Below are 21,168 nucleotides of genomic sequence, written 5' to 3' on the forward strand. Positions count from 1 at the left end.
TCCTAAAATCTCCTGTACCAGGCACTGTGCTAAACCTTGGGAATAAACTCAACTATTTAATTGGATATTGGATTTTTAAAACTCAGAATGTGTTTTTCCATAGAATTATTACATTATAAGGAAATTAAATCCCAGATGATGTCTACAATCAGTTTTACATATCACATGGTTCTATATTATTCATCCTTTATTCCCAGCTCCCAGACATATACAGCAGGAGTTCCTGATACTAACTCCTTTATTTCAAAAGAAGAATAAAATTTAAGTGGGTAGCATGTGAAAATGTTTCCACACATGGCCCAAAACAGTATATTAGTATTGCCAACATTCAAGCAAGAGTTGAATCCCTTCCCCACCCTTGGTGCATCTTGACCGCTCTGGTTCATCAGTGTGTGGCCTTTGCAACTGCTCTCACTGGCCCAGTGACCTGCCAGACTGAAGGGAAAGGGCCCCTACATGTCTGAGGGAGTATCCTTTTTTCTCTGCCTCTCCCATTAGAAGAGCTCAGGAAGGGACAGTCCTGACAACTTACGCTTGTTCTGTCCCAGGCAGAATGTACAGGTAAAGCATATGCCCCTTCTCACTGTTTCCATATTACCAAACTAACCACCCTTGAAACCTGACTAGGACTTCTAGGATATAATACACTACTTTTCCTGTATATTAAACCAGTTCACATCCAGTTTCTATTACTTGCAGCTAAAACTAACATAACCCAATAGCTAATCTTTTAGTGTAAAGAACACTGTTCTCTTCTATTTTTTAAGTTTTAACCCTAGAAATAAGAGTCAGCCCATACTTTCCTACGTTGAGTCTTTCTGAAATAGCATGGGGCAGATAGCTCCTTGCTTATAGAGGACCCATTCTTAATTACTGTTAGAGCCCTTGCTGCCTGTGTTTTCCATAAAGCAGAAAGAAGAAAAAAGTATTTAGATACTAAAGGAGGCAAATGGCATACGGCCCCAAAACAAGCTATTTTTCTTTTTCCACTTCAAATGATACCAAATTTCAGCCAATTTCTTTTCAGAAGTTTGCTGCCATATCTAAAAATGTAAGGTTTTGCTGCATTAGTAGCTGCCCTGAATTCCAAATTACCCTGAACACCCGTTCCTAATCACGGAGATCTTTATTGGAACTAACTTTATTCTCTGTATAGAAATCGCTCATATTCCAAGAGCAGTTTCTCTTCTGGTCAAATTAGCTGTGTAAATATTACAAATAAAAATATATGTAGGGGCAAGTGGATTACAAAAAGGAATTTCCTTATAAATGATCCATGTGACCCCAAATTAGAATGTGTCTTGCAAATAGGGAGAGCCTGCGAAAGATTAGCAGCCCTAAACAACTGGTGCCCATAACTGCCCAGACTTTAGACCAAATTCCCACCAGTGGAGAGCTTACAAAGCAAAAAAAAGGTGAGAAGAAGTGGAAGTGAAGGAGGAAAGTTTCAGGTATATATTTTAAAATTCCAAAATACCAGCTAGATTTTAAAAAACAAAGGGAAATAAAATGAGAAAATGTAGACATTAAGAATTTTCTTGACTTTTTCCAAATTTCCACCTTTATTGTGTTTCCATCCTTTTGTAACCAATTTAACTCCATCTTTCACAATGTTTAAACAAATTGTACATTTAGATTTGTGTGGTGCTTATAAAAACATCAACAAAACATCCGACAGCTTTTATTTTATTATTGTTTTAAGTCTAGAGAGATCTTTAGTGTGGTATTGTCTTCTCTTATGAAGATAGTCAATCACATTATAAAAGGCTTAAAAGCATAAAAATACACATTTTAACACCATTGTGTTCTTCTGCTTTCCTTGGGAAAATCCTATTTATCCTATGCATGCATCAGGACCGTGAAACAAAACTGACGTTTTAGACATCAAATCTCAGTACAAGAACAAGGTCAATAGTGGAATACAGTTGCTCATTTTCCCTCATCTTCTTCAATTAAAACATTCACCTGCAATTTGTTTATTTGTTCTTTAAGAAAAAGAAGTAAACAAGTCTTGCTAAATGTTCAGCCTGTTACAAAATCAGCTTTATTCAGTGTTGGACTCCCAGGCGATAATCATTGAACTTCGATGCCAAGAATGTACAGTGAATTATGTAAGCTAGCAAATTATATATATTTTATGAAAGAAACTTTCCTTTTAGATAAGTACCAAACATATGCCATATGCCATTTATATATTTAGAGTACAACTTAGTATGATCACTGTTTGTTACAGGTGACAAGTAGCGAATTGATTGGGGTTCAGAATGAAGCCTCTTATTAGAAATAAAAATATAGTTACAAATTATGCTGTAGCTCTTTCCCAAAACAGTTGTTAGAGCCACAGATCAATTACTCTGGAGTTAACTCTACAACAAGTTAATACTGTTGTTTATAGACCACCACATAGTAAATCATGCAAGCTCAAATTATATATTAATTATTGACGTATCTATCTTATAAAACTGTTTGACACCATTAAAATTTATTTGAGTAAAACTATCTGAAAAAGAAGGGCTATGTATGTGTGTGGGTGTTTCCTTTTTCAAAAAGATAAGACATTTGTTAAATAAATGCATGTGACAAAAGGCATTCCTTCTTGGCCATTTCACATGTCTTCATTTTTATTTTTATTCAGGTATTTTGCCATATCATATCTAACTTTCTCAGCCTTCATTTCAAATGTACTCCCACCTCCCACTTATCCAGTGAATTTCCCACTAATCCTAGAGATTTCCCCCCACTCCAGGCCAGTCTCTTAAATTATTCCTCTAGATGCCATGCTCAATTAGTAATATGATTTTGTTTCTGCTTGAGAAAAGCTGAAAAGTTCAGCCTTACCCCCACCATTTCCTTCTTCCTCTTGTCTCGGTCACTGTCATTTAACTGCTGCCTCTTTCATCATTTCTGGTGATAACTGAGTCTCACTTGCATCTCTCACCTATCTTCACTATAAAATCACATATAAACCAGCCCATGGAAGGATGCTATTAGTTATCTTGATTCACTAATATTGATATTCTCTTCCTAACTACACTGTAGACCTACTGAGAACAAGCATTTTGGTCCTTTCATACATAGCAATGTGCACTACCAGAGCTTGTACCCAGATTGATTCTTTACAATTATATTTTCTGACAATCTTAGCTTCAGAAATGTAGCTGATAATACACTTTATCTAGTGTGTTATAGAGCATAATTTGATTTGTATTAAAAATATCACATATTTGTATAGTTTCTGAAGGGTGAAAAGGTTTTAGAAAGATGCAACCCTAAAGTGTTCATACTAATTATTTCTAAAGAACAAATAAGTAAGCAATGGTTTGGTGAGATGGGAAAAAAGTGATGAGTCAATACCATTGGCTGAGAGAAATGTGAGGCTTTTTCTATGGTGTTGGCTCTTCAAACTCCAGTGGGCATAAGAGCCGCCTGCAGAGCCCTGTTCCAACAGAGAGCTGTCTCTACATCCAGAGTTCCTGATGCAGCTGGGCTGGGTTGGGCCCAGAATTTGCATTTTTAACAGGCCCCCAGGTGATGGTGATGCTGTGGCTATTTGTCTAGGAACAATATTTGACAAACCCTTCCTATGGGCACTGAGTTTAATCTTTGTCCTTTACTTTTAGGTAGCAGGGAGACTCTTTCTTAACTTACCACATATAATCCTTTTGATTCGAATGAAATAGAGTAAAATCTCATGAACTTTATTTTCTTTCTTTACTTGATAAATGTATCTCCCTTACCACTATCAATATTTTTAAATTACCATTTGCTTCCTTAACCTTTTAATTTTTTATCAATTAACTAAATACAAAAGTCTTTGAAACCATCTGAGTAGGTTAAAAAGAAAAAAGAGAAGAAGAGACAGAAAGAAAGAAAGAAAGAAAGAAAGAAAGAAAATCAGTCTCATTTCCATCTATTTAGAGCACAAAGTCTTTCATAAATCTAAGTGATTAGACCTAAATAATTTCCTCCACTGCACTTAAAGATCCTAGCAGGTTTTATAGTCAATGAAGAAAAAATTTTATTCCACATGAATTGTAACCCATTCATTTAATGGAATAATTGGTTGTAACATGATATTGTGTATTATGCTTATATTCTTTTTTTAAAGAAGATTTTTCCCCCTTTAAATGTTTAACTTAGTAGTAACTTAGCAATGTCTATGAGTTAAAAACGTACTAGCTGCTGAGGAGGACAGAATTTACCAGCCAAAGCTCAGCAGAAAACATTCTGTCAAGACTCATAAACTGATGGGAATGTAGGTCAGTGGTAGAGTTCTTGCCTTGTGTGTGTGAGGCCCTGGATTCCATCCTCAGCACTCTGGAGAAGGAGAACTCATGAAGAAGACACTGATAAGGGGCATTCTGTAGAAACATCAATAAAAGCTACAATCATGTCCTCAGACTGTTTCTCCTTGCTTGCTTTGATGTCTACTGAGAACACAATGCCAAATGTGGCTCAGAAAAGCAATCAACAGGGGACCAAAAATATCTGGTCCAGGTAGGTAAATAACTGACAAATATTTTCTAAATTGAGGAGTAAATAGAATGCATATCTTTTTGACACTACTCTCCAAACAGTATTTCTTGAGACCAAAGCCTATGGTAATAGTTGGCTGAAAAGGTAGAGGGGAAGCAATGTGAAACACTCAGTGAGCAGGTGTGGTTGTCTTGTTGCTAGTGTTGCGGTTGTGACTGAGGGTGTCATAGTTATCTATGGATGTACTGGGGAGGGTGGCAAGGTAGACAGAGGGAAGAAACAAACTACTTCTGAGCTTGACACTTCCGAAATGTGCAGGCACCCCTGGGCCTCATCTGAAGTCCCCCTTGCTCTTTTGCCCCAGCTGTGCCCATTCTCCATTGGAGAACTATTAGGTTTCAAACCCACTTGATGGGGCTCCAGCTGATTTTCTGCTCACCTGCAGGCTAAGCTGTACCCAGTTCCATACATTCTACAGACTAAAGGTACCTAAAAAGGTATCTTGCACTGACTGTCCAGGGCGCTTCAGAATTCTTCACACTGACCTTCACAGAGAGGCCTGAAGACCTGCTTCACACACATTTGAATATGACCATATGTGCTTGGAAAAGAGGAGAAAAGAAATGCTATACCATGCCATTGTTTATATACCTGAAGAAAATATTGAAGCTTTGTGTTTGCTCTGGGCTAGAGGAAGGGGAAGATGTTCAAGGACTATATGTCTTTGTAAATAAGGTGGAAATGGATCCAGAAAGAACAGAATATTACCAAATAATCTGTCATAAAAATGAAGCTACCATTTGCCACCTTTTCAATCCCTCTTTCCTCATCAAATGACTCAAAACAATGAAGTAGTTTTCAGCAAACAGGAACCTGTCACAAACAGGAGTGGCAGCCTAGGCCTCTTTTGGGCTCATAAACAGAGGGCTTAAATGCCCAAACTCAGTGCTGTCATAAATATTCCCTTTCCTCTGGGAAGCTAACTGGAGAGTTTTTGTAGGGCCTGCCTCTCTTTCCAGCTTCTACTTTCCTAATAGCCCCTCTTTCTTTCCAGGATAATCAGAAAATAAGAGTTTCTTAATTTTGTTTTATTTGGGGATTTGAAGAATCAACTTGAATTTGAGAACTTTGGGCTGTATGCACACTGTATTCCAGGGGGAAAATCCAATTTACTGCTCTGGAAAAAAACCAAAATAAGAATAGGTTTAGCCCCTTCAAACTGTAGCCCTATGAGTACTACTTCCATTTGAGATGAAATGCACAAAACTCTGGCATGTGCCAACTTTGGACAAGGAAGATAGATATGGAACTCAAGTTTCTGGACCTTGCGGGTTGGGGTCATGGTGGTGCAGTGAATGGAACCCAGGGACTTGCACGTGCCAGGCACAGCTTCTGAGAGTGCGGCAACTCCCTCCTTTGAATGTTTTTAATGACACTGGAAACCTCTACTCAAACAAAGTCAAGCAACAGTTGACTTCTGAGATGATTTGTCTCATCAGTTCTATATTCTATTGCACTGTAAAAATGTCAAAGTAAAATAGAACATTTCCCCTGTGTTGTTATACTGAATAGAGCTTATTTCTTTTAAATATTTCAAATAGAATATTGTTAGCTCAAAATTCTGTTTGGGGTAGTACAAGGTTGTGAAAGTTAGGAAACTTACCCCATTCTTATTTGTATCTTGCAGAAACCTGGTACAAAACACAAGCTAAAGCCAAAGTTTCTGTGATTTGTAATTTATTCCATGCTGGGCTGTTCTTTGGCTATTGATAAAAATGGGCAAAATTCTATATGCCTCAGTTTTTATCTCAATAAGTAAGGGTAATAATAGTTCGAACCTCACATATTAGTCAGTGTAAAAATCAAGTATGTTACTCATGTAAAGAAATTAGAACAATGCCTATTACATGCTCAAAATTACTATTATTAGTGCTTTATAAAATGCCTATCCTTTGGACACTGCATCTCTTCATAATGTACTTTGCACAAATACTTTCTTTAACCCCACACTATAATTATTTGGCCACAAATTTTATTATGGCTAGAACTACAATACTTGAACCAGATGAAAAAATTATGAAAACACAGGAGTGTTTGTTTAAAAGTAGAAAACCTTTCCCCTGGACACCCACTATGTCCAAAGTAAGGTTTTCATCCTTCACATGGGAGGAGTCATACACATTTGTATCAACAGTGAAGACAGACAAATGGACAAGCTTTTTTAATAATCTCATTCATAAGCACAAGATTTCTTTAAATTGGCCTCTAATTCATCAAACACTGGTTGAGCACAGATGAAATACAAAAATAAGAAGCATGCTTCTGATTATTTTCTCTGCCTACTTTTTAGACATTCATCCCAATACTATTGCTGTTTCCCTGCTCTCCCCTCCTCGAAAGGGGAAAGAAAAAGTTACCACAGGTGGAAAATTGCTTTTGGCATTAATCCTCCTACCTCAGATCAAGAAAATGGATATCAGTAATCTCTTCTGAAATAGCTGCCATCATTCATTTCAGTACCATGATGAAAATGCATGGGGAAACAAGACTTTCTGGCCACTTTCAAAGAAACTCACTGAAGAAATAAAACGAATGAGCATCTATGCATACTAAAATCCCAATTTCATCCAACTTGATTAGAAAGCAGAAGTGAGGCCACTTTCTCTTAGCGAATCTTATTCCCTATGGGGTTTTACCAGGAGGCAGATTCCTAAGTTATCTAACTCAGAATTTTTCCCAATTCCTTTTTTTTTTCCAGTTTGCTTCTTGCAGTTAACTCCATTACTAACTTATAGCGATAAACACCTGGAGTCTATCAAAAACAAAGGGAGGCTTATTCAGCGGGCACAGCCCTGCCTCGTGAACACCCTGAGCAGAAACAAACTACATAATATAAGACTTGAGCAGGAATATGTTTTTTATGATGTGCCAGCATGAGGGGGATCAAAGGCTAAAGCCAAATAAATAGCAACTGGGCACCAGCAGAGGAAACATATTTAGACTTTAAAATAATCAAAAACCCAAAGAACACTAACACCCTCCACATTCAGCAGCCATATTTTCCCTCTTTTTAGATACAGCTTAGATCTGTCAAGAGTTTTTGAAGCTAATTACTGAACCTAAAGGAGAATCATTCCTTTCACTGAAGTTGGGACAATAACCGAAAAGACTGGGCCTGAAGAGATAGACTCTCTCTGCAGCCCCATTCTGACTCTGCCCCCAAAGCCCCTCCTTCCTTTATTGGTCTCTTATTGAATTTACCTTGGCCACATTATCGAATTTGCCGGCTGACATTAACCCATTGATTGAGCTGACTCCTCCTTATCTAAAACATCTCTAGGCAAACTGAAACAATCTGTCCTCCATCCACTGATTGGCAGGACAAATCTTTCCAGCTGGTATAACCAGCTCCCTTCAAACAACTTGCCAACCTTCTTTTAGCATGGTAGAATAGGAGAAAGAAGATGTGAGCAATAAGTCTTTACTGCCATGGTTAGTACCTGCAATGTATTAACATAAACAATTTTGAAAGATTAGTTGTACAGAAAAAAAGTTGCAGATGGGGAGCCCAGCGCTAAGAGGAGGAGGTAGATATGAGAGCCGAGAATTGACAGGCTCAACCTTGAGGGCAAAGAGCTACATCTGTATTTGATTTGTCAGGGATTTACATTAGTGAAACTTTAACTCTGCAGATGATACATAAGATTACACTCACAGAACAAGCTTATGCAAATATAGCTTAAACTCCATGGTATGTGGCCCAGACAGTGAATTTGGCAGATTTCATTGAGTCTGGTGGCTGGATCTAATAAATTCATTTACATGAAGGATTAGGACATCTGGAAAAGTAGCATGGTGGTTTATTGAAACATAAATAACATTAATTGAAAGGTTACAGGTACGCAAAACACTTCATGCAGGTGATGCAAAATGTTATAAGGCTGCTTCCCGGTTCAAATAAAGCACAAGAGAAAAATATCTTGCAAACATAAACAGAAAAAACAATTTCCAGGCGCTAATTTAAATGTCACTTTAGATAGTGAGAGAGAGACACCCATTTCTTCATCCTGCCGTTGCAGGGACCCAACCCCTTGTCTGAGTCTGTGTGGGGCTGCCCTCTTGATAGACATCTTGGGCACTAATTAGCAGCAGCAAGGTAGTAATGTAATTAAATTTATTTTCAGTTAGAAATCCCCAAACTGTCATGCCATTTTGCAGACAGAAAATCATGGTTGAGATCCCAAGCTATTTCTTCCATGAGTTTATTTTGATTTTACTGCTTGTAATGTATACTTGCTGGTAATGTGGATGGCCGGTTAATGTTTCGTGGCGTTGGTTACCATCAGCATAATAACAAATTACCCAGAGGAAAATAAGCCAAGATTGATAGCATATGATTTAAAAGCGGAGAGGAAAGCTCAGGTGGTTTACAATCATTTGAGTACCTCAAGATTAATTTATAACTTGGTAACCCATTCAAACTCCCCTTCGTCATTTATCCCCAAATAAAAAAGATGACCTAAACTGCTCAGTCACCCCAAGTGCCTCCTGCCCAAAGAAATAGCAAACCATTCCTTTCACAAGGGCCCATTTCATTGTAAGTCATTATCCAAGTGCTGACTCTGAGAAGTAATGCAAATGAGGACACAGGAAGCCTGGAGTTCTCTCAGGTCTGGAGACCGAGTGGAGCCCCCTTCAGAACTCGGATGTGGGTTTGACATAAAGTAATTGAGAGCTATTCATTCCAAATTGAAAGAGGACTCAGGGCAAAAAAATAAATAAATTGTAAATGAAATATAGAATGTAATGGAGTGATTAACATACTGTGGAGAATAATTTTATAAGATTTTTTAAAAAGATCAATATTGTAGGTAATCTTGCTTCCCACAAGAAGAAATTAAACAACATGATTTTTCTTTTTAAAGCAGTGAATAGAATTAGAAAATGGAAGCAATCTTCTCTGGCCATTCATATTTCAATTCTCACCATCATAAATACAACTCACAGAATAAATGAAATTCTAATTTGGCTATTACTAGAGTTTCTGTCAGAAATTAAATATAACTGGTAATTGAAACAGATCAACTGACATAGATTGCCACAGGAAGATTTTTTCCCTCTATGGGTGTATTTTTAAAAAAAATACTAAAAAACTCAAAGTTTTTTTACAAGTAGCTAAATAACAATAGACACTGCAAAAAATGAAATCATGTTTATTAATTCCTCTGGCTCTTCAAGGAACAAAAAAAATTAATATGTCCATTAATATGTTTTTACATGGAAATACCACTTGATACAATGATAGGATATGAACATTTTTCAGGGAATATATTTTGAATAGATTGCCTTTATCAAAGTGGTTCATCCAATAAGATGTTGATTACCAACACTTCAAGGATACCAACAAATACCTCTTTACTGATACTGCCTAGACTAAAACGTTTTTTCAAGCTTTACCTATAAATGAGCCCAGTGCTTCTGACAAAAATAAATGTCATTTTTATGTGACATGAGGCCTCAGTGGTCAGAACAACTTTTGTTGGAATCAAAATAACCAGCAAATAACTTACCCATCCAACTGAACCTTCAAGATGGTTTTAACAAAACCTCAGTTATACAGAAAGCTAGTTTCTTTAGCCACTTCCAGTAAAACTAAAATAGATCTCAGGTATCATCAGCATTGCTTGATACATGTCAGTGTTTTTACATATTTCTGGCCACCAAGGAGGCAGGACTCAAGAAGAAATGTTCATTGATTTCCGTTAAATAATTAGACAAGATTCTAATAAAAGTTCTGCAGCTACATGGAAGATTAAGAAGAAAAGTCACAGGCTCTACAAGGCAACATATAGAGCTCACAGGGGTCAAATTCAAGATCTGTTTTCTATGAAAACTCATCCATATTTTTGTGAATTTGCCCTTGATAAATCCCACCCCATGTGACTAGGACATAATCCAGATTGCAGAAAAGCTGCAAAGCATCCTAGGTACTTAGAAACAGTGCTGTACATCTAGAATTCGCTGTGATTGAACATGAACTTAGGGACACTGATATGGTAAGTGAGAGAGCAGAACTGGCTGGTGCACAGGTACGAATCTAGTTGAAGACTTGGCTGCTTACTAGTCCGAATACTGTGGCCAAGTTGCTCAGTGTGTCTCATTTTGCTCACCTACAAAGTGGAGATAACAGTAGCACCCGCCTGATGCCTGATGGTGCTGTAGCAAGGACGGTCTCACTATGGATTTTACACTTAGACTTTTGCCTGGCATATGCATGGGACCACTATCATCTTAGTCCTGGTATTGCTGCTGCAACCTCCGTGAACCTAATAGCTACCACTTACTGATATCTTCTGTGATTTCTAGAAGGAGCTGGAAAATGGCAATAATTTGCTGAGAATAATTTATCAAAGTAAACTCAGTTTCAAAGCAAATAATAACCATAGGCCTATGAGCAGCTCACCACTATGGGATGTGGAGGATATGAGAAGTTCTCGGGCCCTTGGAGAGCCTTGGGAAGACAGATTGTCCTGATGTCTGTGGCAGGTCCAGATAGAGAAATGAAAGATAACTTCAGAAGGCTGTTTGTCAATCCCAAAGTGTTCATTCTGCTGTGGTCCCTTGAGACTCTCAAATATTTGCTTGGTATAAGAACAGCTAACTTTTTAGAAGCTTTAAGTAGCCAGAATGATTTAGATAAGATGCACTAAGATTAAAGGAACATAGTTAAAGGAGCTGGTTCTTTAGATCCTTTATGTAGTCACAGATATAACTGGTGGTTAGTTGAATAGCATTGTAAATTGTTAATGATTGATGTATCCTACAGAAAAATGTATAAAAGAAGAATATTACCAATAAACCTTGCCTTAACTTCACACAGAGTTCTGGTCCCCATGCTCCTTCATTTAATAGGTTTCGTCGGATACTGTCTTCAGGTTCCAGTCTCCCACTGAGGGGACCCCAACAATGGGAAATAAGAGAAGTACTCCTTTTCTAATAGAAATCTTGGGATGGTTAAGAGTGAGTGATTCGTGAGACAGACAGAATGAAAAAGACTTAGACTGAAGACATCAATCATGAGTCAAAGGGAAAGAGAAAATTGGAAAAAGAATTGATTGTCAAGGGGGTAAGAATGGTTGGAGACTTTGAATGCAGGGACTCAAAGGAGGAAAGTATAAAACCATGCAGAGTGTAACTTTCTGGGCCAGGGATTTTAACATCATACCTGCCTGACAAGCACTAGGTCCAGAGTTCCATTCCCAGTACCAAAAAAAAAAAAAGCATGACTGCCTCAAAACAACCATAAACAGAGTTGGGGGCCTGGGACTCTGAGAAATACTGATGTGCTGTCAAGTTAACCAGACTTTACATAATCCACTTTAAGCTCATTTATAAGTCTAGAAATTTTTCAAAAGTGTACAAGTATCACCGTATGGAGTGGAGAAGGCACTAAGTTCAAGTATTTCTGAAGATGTCTATTTCCACAACCTCAGCAACTACTTCCCCACATGTTCACAACCTCATCTTGCTCTCTCCCAAATGGCACACCCATTACAATTCCTGGATGTTCTTCCAACTCTTTGAGTATCAGTAGCCATAGATGAATTCATCCCCCACTACTCTCTCCTCCAAAAAGGTCCTCCTTGTCAGCAAATGACATCGCCGTAGTACCAAGTACCCAAACTCAGTGCCTCTCTTCCTCTCCTGCTTTCACCTCCTTAGCCAATAAAACAAGAATTCTTGTTGACTGCCACTTCCATTTCTTTCCCATCTATCCAGCCCATCCTCTCTCTGACATTGTCTCCTCTAAGACTTAACAATCATTTCATTTACCTGCTTAAATCTGCCATTGACCATTTTCTACCCATCAGTTAAACTCCTTGGTTTAGCATATGGGATTTTTTCTGCACCCAAGATGAGGATGAGGAACACTTTTTGAAGCAAGTGTTTTTGCTGGTCTGTGATACAGGGTGCTTTAATTCCCTGGAATATTTTTTGTCTAGGTCAGAAAAAAAATGACAAGAGAAAGAAGCACCTCACCAATCATATTGCTCCCTACTGAGTCAGCTCATTAAACTATCACACAACATACTATGAATTTTTCACAACTCTGGACATTCAAACATGTTATTTCCTTTCTCTTTAACCATTGGGTTCCCACCCATCCATCAAAGTTCAGCTCACATGTCACCTGCTCTATGCAGCTTTTTCCAACTTCCTCAGGCAAAGTTTATTCCCTTTCCACTGTGTTCCCACAGCATTCTCGTATGAAATATATTTTTCATTTAAAATCTCAATAGCTCTGTCCTCCAGAGCAAGGCACAATTCACAGAAGGTACTTAATAAATGTCTGTGGAACAACAGAATCTAGAAATGTCTAAGATGATAGTTCCATCAGAAGTGGGTAACAAAGCAAATGTATCAATTAAAATAATTCCTTAAAGACAGATGGATGGAAATCAGTTAAGCAGAAAAGGATCCCCAGAAGGTATAGTTGGCAACAAAGCACAGTTAAAAATGAGAGGGAAAAGGCTCAGAAGAAAAATAACTTACATTCCAAGTCATTATTTACTCATGGTTCCAACCTTGAGAACATGGCTAGCTGGATGAATGTTTTCATACTTGTAGAGGTAAATCTGTTTTTCACAGTTGAATGTACACCAAATGCCCCTTTTTCCTAATTACTCTTTTAGCCCTAAAACTTGTCTACAAATCTGTCCTTGTCAACTCTCCATAATTTCCATGCTATTTCAAAATCTCTTGTCCAAACTACATTCATGAGCATACTAGGAGGCAGCAACTACTTGGTAGGGCCACAAACTAGAGGAAAGGAGTGAGCCAATAGCCGTGATGATGAGCCAGCTTGGCTCATGCCTGTGACCCAGCAGTGAGGCTGGAGGGCAGTCACAGTCAGAAGATCAAGAAGAGGCCACCTCCCCTGCCACCCACTTTAACTCCAGCCATTGCAAACAATTCCAGTGATATGCTGGTCCTTTCATACCTCATCCTGCCCTACTGTTGCCTATTTGAATGTAGTCACCATCTACTCTAATGCGCTGGGCCTGCCATTTAAAACAGCAGCTGATATCTCCAGATCCAGATATAAATAACATTTAGTCGATTTATTTTGATAAAAGAGTAACTACAAAGAAGGCAGCTTTAAAACATGGCCTCAGAAGTCTTGATACCACCCTAATGAGGTGGAGTCATTTCTGGACTGTGTGATCCTTTGACCCACAGACAAAGGAAATGCCACTGTACCAGCTTTTTTATTGAGGCCTTAAACAATTGTGAATTTCTGCTTCTTGTTTTTCACGACACTTGCATTTAGAACATAGCCACCATGTCTCTTGGAAGCCCCAGTAACTCAGATTGACAGGAACCAAAGCCCCTTACTCATATGCCTGGCTGGATTCTCAAACTGACAGGCAACACAGGCAATAATGAATCCCCTTGAAAGGACATCTTCCAGAACCCAGGTGAGTCCTGTGGCTGAGGCTACATGGTACAGAGACAAGTTGTCCCTGCCAGCTTTATGCAAATTACAGATAGAGGAACAAAACAAATGACGGTTGATATTCTAAGTTGATATTTTAATTTGGGCGGTTTGGCACCCAGCACTATGGCTCTCATAGGGCGAAGTGACTAACGAATGATGAGACCAGGTTTTCATATAAGAAAACTGTGTTAGGCTAATTTCACTACTTTTATGATTTAAACTTTTCCAGAGTAAAAAGTTGAATTTTTTTTTTTCAGCAAAATGGCTTACAAGTCTATCATGCACATACAGGACCCAGCTGTTTTTAAAACATTTCTAAATTATCTGACTTTTGATTATAGTTATTCAATCATAAATTAAAGAGCTTCACTGTGATGTCCCCATACATGCACATGTCGTTCCTTAACCACATCCTCGCCTCTCCTCTGTTCTCCATGCCCTTCCCCTCCTCTGATAAACCATCTTCTATTTTCAAGACTCATTTCAAATAACTTTCAACTCATGGTAAATCTGCCATAGATTTACAGCAAATCTAAGCCATTCTATCATTTCATTTATAAATAAGTCAGGCATGTTTTTAAAGATTTTTTTAAAATACCATTTTCATACCTAAGGAGATAGTCATATCTCCTTAATAATTCCTTAGTGTTAGCAAATATCCAATCACTAACCAAACTTCTCCAATTTTCATTTGTTTTACAGTGCAAAAGTTTTTGTTTGCAAGCAATTTGGTTTGCAAACATAAGTGTTTGGCAAAATGTTGTTTTTGTTTGCGAACTCTGCATTGGGTGATGAACTGGACTGCGGCCATCTTTCCCACACGAACATAAAGATGGTCATCTTCCAGGATCGTGAACCGAATTAAGTTTGTGAACCGATGTACCACTGTGTTTTGTTTCAGTTTTATTGGTTAAAGTTGGGATCCACACATGATATTTAGTTGATTCGTTAAAGTCTCATTTAAAACTATTGATACTCCTTCCTTTTATTTTTCCTTGCATTTTGTTATAGAAGAACATTGGGCATCTGCCTGCAGAGTTCCTCATATCCTGGATATCGCCAGCTGCATCTTTGTGGCTTGGATTAACAATTTCCTCTGTCCTTACACTCAGGTTGTACTCAGAAGCATGGTGGACTCTGATTCAATTTTTAAAATTTCTTGTTTTGCTAAAAATTGATGCTTTGAAGGTGCTTCTCAAAAGTCACGTTCGGCCATGAAAGGTACAGTATGTCTTTGTTGCGCACTTTATTACAAGACAGCAATCAGTTCAGACTTGGTTATGGTGCCAGTTATTTACAAAACAACCCCTCGGGTCTTGTGAAAGCAACAGAGACTCATTAGACGCAGATCGGATCTCCACTTAAATAACTGACTTCTCCTGCTCTGCCCTTCACACAGCAAATAACATGAACTCATTCATTTTACAATCAGTAAACAAAGATAAAAATAAAACTCCTGGCTTCAAAAAGATCAGACTCTGGTTGAACTGTTAAAGTCTGAAGACAATGTGGAAACTGAAACCACAGAGGTAACCGCGTTGTGGGGGCCACTCTGCCTGGGAGCCTCCTCCTTCCACACTGAAGGGAGCTTCTCCCAGGTCATCAGCAGAGGGTAGAGAGTGTGACCTAGGATGCAGACTGTTGTGCAAGCTTCTTACTGTTCAGTTTTGAGTACTGGCAATCTCGGTTCAAGTCACCTATCCTCTATCCTCTCTCCATTTTTCTTTGTATAAAATAGGAATGAGGTGATAACAATAGGTTATTAAAGTAAATATTAAAGATCTGTAAAATTCATAGATGGAAAACAATACTGAGAGCACTTTAGGCACACTCAATATTTGCTCTTATGGGAGTTACCATGGAAACATATGAATATAATAAAATGTTTTCAATCTCTTGAGAAAATAACTACCAAATTGGCACCAAAGAGTCCTTACTTGTTAGGAAAAGTTCAGTCCTGGCAGCAAGAAGCTTGCATCTGCTATAGTTTTCCTAAGGTTGTATAGTATAATATCTGGACACAGGACCAGCCATATCCATAGGCAGAGTAAAAAGTTGTCTATTCAGAATTCTTTATAATCTTACCCCTACTCCAACCAAACTCTCTCACAGCTGAGCCATTGAAAAGGCCTCTAGATCAAGTATTTCAGGATAAATGAACTTCTACACCTGTAGAGAAGTATACATCTACATCATGGCCCTGAAAGAGATTTTTCATATTAGTCATTCCACATTGCTTAAGACCGTCTTTAAGGAATTAGTTGAAGAAGTCAGTTTGATACTAGGAGGGCCATGAATGTTCCAGGCCTTCCAGTGTGTCAGAACAACAAATTAATATGGGTTAATGTATTTTTTGAAAAACAAAAAATATTCTTATACTTGCATTTTAGTCTATCAAATGAATAAACAAGAGTACCTCTTCTGTTTGAAAGTTTAACTTACTCAGTTTTATAAATGATGTTATCTAAATATGCCTTGCTGTGATCTGGTTCTTTAGGAGGATAAGTGAGCTGTTTATTTTTGTTTGTCCTTAATTACAGAATATTTTTATTAACTTTAACTTTATTTTTTTTTCTTCACATGAAGAAACCAAACTACTACAAACAGGAAAATTCTTAAGCATAAGATAAGGTGACAAAGAATCATAAAATCTTATGCCACAATAAATTTTAGAAATTGTAATTCTGTTGATTTTTAGAATCCAATTTAGGAAAATGTGGTGGTTAATTTTATCTGCCACTTTGACTAGGCCACCAGATGCTCAGTACCTGGGCAAACAGCAAGCAGCTCCAGGTAGGTCTGTGAGAGTATTTCTGAAAGAGATTAGCCTGTCAGCTGAGGTTTTCAGTAAAGCACATGGTCCTCCTCAGTGTGGGTGAATATCATTCAACCCAGATGGGCCCAAATGGAACAGAGGGGAAAGAGGGCTGAACTCTGTGTGTGTGTGTGTGTGTGTGTGTGTGTGCATGTGTGTGTGTGTGTGTGTTTCACCCTATATATCTGTGGGGTTTGCATCCACAGATTTAACTACCCACAGATTGAAAATATAGTTAAGACTATGATGGTTGAGTCTGTACTGAAAATGCACAAATTTGCTTTTCTTGTCATGATCTTCTAAACAATATAGTTTAATAAATATTTATATAGAGCACTTATATTAGATATTATAAATAATCTAGACATGATTTAAAATACATGAGAGCATATGTGTGGGTTATATGCAAATACTACACCATTGTATATAAGGGACTTGAGTATCCACAGATTTGGGGGGTATTTGAAGGTGTCTTGGAAATAAGCCTCTGGGGCTGTCAACAGATGATTGGATCTATCTTACTATTTCTGCTTCTATGAAGAACACTAATGCAGGGCAGTTAAATCTCCCTATTGGTTGAAAAGTTTTAAGCATTAATAAAAACTCCAAGAAGCTATGTAAAGTGGTAGAATTGCAGTAACTTACGTTCTGTTTCTTCCTCTTACTAACCATTCTGTCAATGTTTATTTTGAATCCAGTCATAAAAGGCAGGAATATATAGTGCCATGGGAGTTGTGGCCACAAACTATGTCCCAAGGAAATGTGAAGGATTCAGAACCCTTAAGAATTTGCTCTCAGAAATGAATGTATGCAGCTGAGACTCCAGGTGTTGAAGTTTATTATGAAATGGGAGATTTTTGAGCAAGCTTTTATGGAGAAAACAATTTTTATTAAATGATAATAAAAATGTGCTTATTTGAAATACACATATATATCTAAACTTAAAACTGAACAAAATGTATGTCAATTATGCAAACGATGAAAAATTGTTTTTTTAGGAATATTTTATTATTTTGTTTAGAATTGCTAGAACATAGTGACAATAAGCAGATTCACTAAGAGTTGTGTTATTGTTTTTAAATTCTCTGAAGGCTAGTATCTATGATGCACATCAGATAGCTTTCTGCCAACAAAATTTCTTACAATTTAGTGATCTGTATAAACCTTTATGTCAAGGATAGTCATTGCTAAAATCAGTACTGAGTTCTTTATTTAGCTAGATTCTAGTTATCCTTGATAAAATAAGTTATATTTATAGAAAAAGCTATATCCACTGAATAGTTTCTTTTCTTCTCTTAAATTTACATTCTAACTCTTTTCATTCTATGTGTGATATCAAAAGAATATGTGAATCCCTGCAATTGGCATTTCTGTTTTTCAGTCCTTTCTTTCATGTAGCAATTTTAAGGCCTGTACAATCTGACAATAGCACATATTTGGTATTGCAGTATTTGTAGAGAATTTTGGGGGGGTTTTTTTTGGTACCGGGGATTGAACTCTGGTCCTTGTGTTTTCGAGGCAGGAGGCGGAACCATTGAGCTAAATCACCGACCCTGTACAGAATACTTTAAGCCATTTTTTATTCCTTAGATCTCAGTATTTGATTTCAATTTTGTCTATTACTTGCTGATGTAATGGCATCTATTGCTTAGCATAGGCTAGCTAAGGCATTATTAACTTTCCTTTTCCGAGTTTAAAATATAGGGAGAGGGGCTTCCTTAATGAAAATGGTCAATTCCAGAAAATTCCATGGTTTAACTTATGTATAGAGTCAATTATACATAGTTTCAACATAGGCTGATATTATCTAGAAAAACAAAGATGATGTGGAAATTGAAATGTGAATTCAGAGAGGTCAGTGTGGAATCATCGAATGGTAATAAAAAGACAGAGGACATTATAGTTGGAGAGAAGCAGACAAAGGGAGATTGTGGGTATCTACGTGAGAAAACTGAGAGTATAGATCTGATGAGGGAAGACTGAATGAATTGGAAAACAATGTTGAGCAGTAAAATAAGCCAGATTTTGAAAATTGAAATCCCAGAACCAGAAGTCTGAGTGTGATATGAAAGGCGTCATTAGAGACAAAGGGATCCCAGGCTGCAAGGTACCAATGTGAAGGACACAGAGGAGTGGGAAATAACAAAGGCAGGCAAAGCAAAGCAGTCCAGCCACGGTGTTTTCTGTGTGTAGACTAAGAAGTTAGCTGTGAGAAAAGGGAGGAAAAATGCATGTGGATGATTCCTAAGGAAAGAGTTAATAACAGAAAGGACACAAGAAATAAAGTCAGAGAGGAAATCAAACTGTTGAAATGTTGAAGCCTGGATCATCATGAAAATTGTGCATATCCAGCTGAAATAAGTTCAAATTTTAAAATATTCTAAAATACACTAAGTAGACTTGGTGGTAAAAAAAAATTTAGTTATTAAAATGGAACTTATAATGCTGAAATTAAAATTTATAATTTTTTAGTCTTTGCTAAATGCTCAAAGATATCTAGGAAGTCTTTAAATTCATTAACACAAACAAACAGAATGTCTAGTAAGTGCGAATTGTTTTTATTTTAAAAATAAACATAGAGGGCCGGGGATTTAGCTCAGTGGTTCTGCCACCTGCCTCGCAAGCGCAAGGACCTGAGTTCGATCCCTGGTACCAAATAAATAAATAAATACTACATACATAAATACATAAATAAATAAAATAAACATAGAGCACCATGAATTTGAAAAAGAGTGATGATGTTTCATCAAATCAAAGCTGGATGACATATGCAAAACATTAAATACTGTGCCAAATCTCTCACCGAGCTAATAAGATGTAAACTGTGGGACGGGGCAGAGGGAGCCGGGTCGGGAGTTTTTCTGAGGGAAGAGCGGAGTGGGGGCGGGGGGGGGGGAGGCGGCGGCGGCGGCGCTGACAATGAGTTTTCTTGGAGGCTTTTCTGGTCCCATTTGTCAGATTGGTGTTGTCCTTAATGATGGGGAAACAAGGAAAATGGAAGAGATGAAGACTGAAGATGGCAAAGTGGAAAAACACTATCTCTTCTATGATGGAGCATCTGTTTCAGGAAAGGTAAACCTAGCCTTTAAGCAACCTGGAAGGAGGTTAGAGCACCAAGGAATTAGAAGTGAATTTGTAGGTCAAATTGGTATTTTCTTAAGGTGACAATAGTGAGAAGACTGACGGACATGGTGAAAGAGTATGATCTTATTGTTCACCAACTTGCCACCTATCCTGATGTTAACAACTCTATTAAAATGGAAGTGGGCATTGAAGATTGTCTACATATAGAGTTTGAATATAATAAATCAAAGTGTCATTTAAAGGATGTGATTGTTGGAAGAATTTACTTCTTATTCGTAAGAATAAAAATACAACACATGGAGTTAACAGCCGATCAAAAAAGAGATCACAGGAATTGGACCCAGTACTACAACGGAAACAGAAACTATGGCCAAATATGAAATAATGGATGGTGCACCAGTAAAAGGTGAATCCATTCCAATAAGACTGTTTTTAGCAGGGTATGACCCAACACCAACAATGAGAGATGTGAACAAAAAATTTTCAGTGAGGTACTTTTTGAATCTAGTGCTTGTTGATGAGGAAGACAGAAGGTACTTCAAGCAGCAGGAAATCATCTTATGGAGAAAAGCTCCTGAAAAACTGAGGAAACAGAGAAAGAACTTTCACCAGCGATTTGAATCTCCAGACTCACAGGCATCTGCTGAACAGCCTGAAATGTGAACTGAATAGGAGGAAAAAAGGAAAAAAATCCGTAACTGTTAAGTTCAGCAGGTTAAAGATGGTTGCAGCATGTAGCGGGGGAAAGAGAACAAAACTCCATATATAATAGTCTTCCTTTATCTTACAGTGCTGCATTTATTTTACAGTATAACTAAATGTTCATGTATAAACATTTTAAAAAGTGCTTTCTTTGAAACACTGGAGATTTCCTAAGCTGCTTTTTTTAGTTTTATGTTTTTAACTGCACACTTTGATGATAAGCACTCAGACATTGCATCAGCATAAACGTTAAAGATTTTCATTTGAAAAAAAAAGATGTAAACTGTGTGTGTGTATATGTGTGTGTTTAACTCTGAAACAAATGGTTGGTCATGTACTCGTAAGTAATCGTTAAACTGGCATAAGTGAAGAGTTAAGTAAGTGGCAATAAGTGAACAATAATTCATAAAATTGAATATAAGATATAATTTATGGTCTTTTTTATGTACTGGAATCTGATCTAGTGTACTTTTAATTCAGCAATGTGAATCGGTGTTTATAAGAATAAATATTTTCATCAGGATTATACCTTTAATGATAAATTTTTATCTAGACTAATTTTTTTCCAAGTTTATCAAGTCAGGTTAATCCC

At 37.4% G+C, this 21,168-nt stretch overlaps 1 pseudogene; it reads left to right on the forward strand.

Annotated features, from left to right (window-relative positions):
- The first annotated feature begins 19,693 nt into the window (after positions 1 to 19,693).
- Positions 19,694 to 20,593, forward strand: LOC101710781 (vacuolar protein sorting-associated protein 26A pseudogene; annotated as a pseudogene).
- Positions 20,594 to 21,168: the final 575 nt, after the last annotated feature.

This window comes from Heterocephalus glaber, unplaced genomic scaffold, assembly GCF_053883595.1.
Source record: "Heterocephalus glaber isolate CG9 unplaced genomic scaffold, H.glaber_assembly_v1.0 deba00001550, whole genome shotgun sequence".
In the NCBI taxonomy this organism is placed as follows: Eukaryota; Metazoa; Chordata; class Mammalia; order Rodentia; family Bathyergidae; genus Heterocephalus; species Heterocephalus glaber.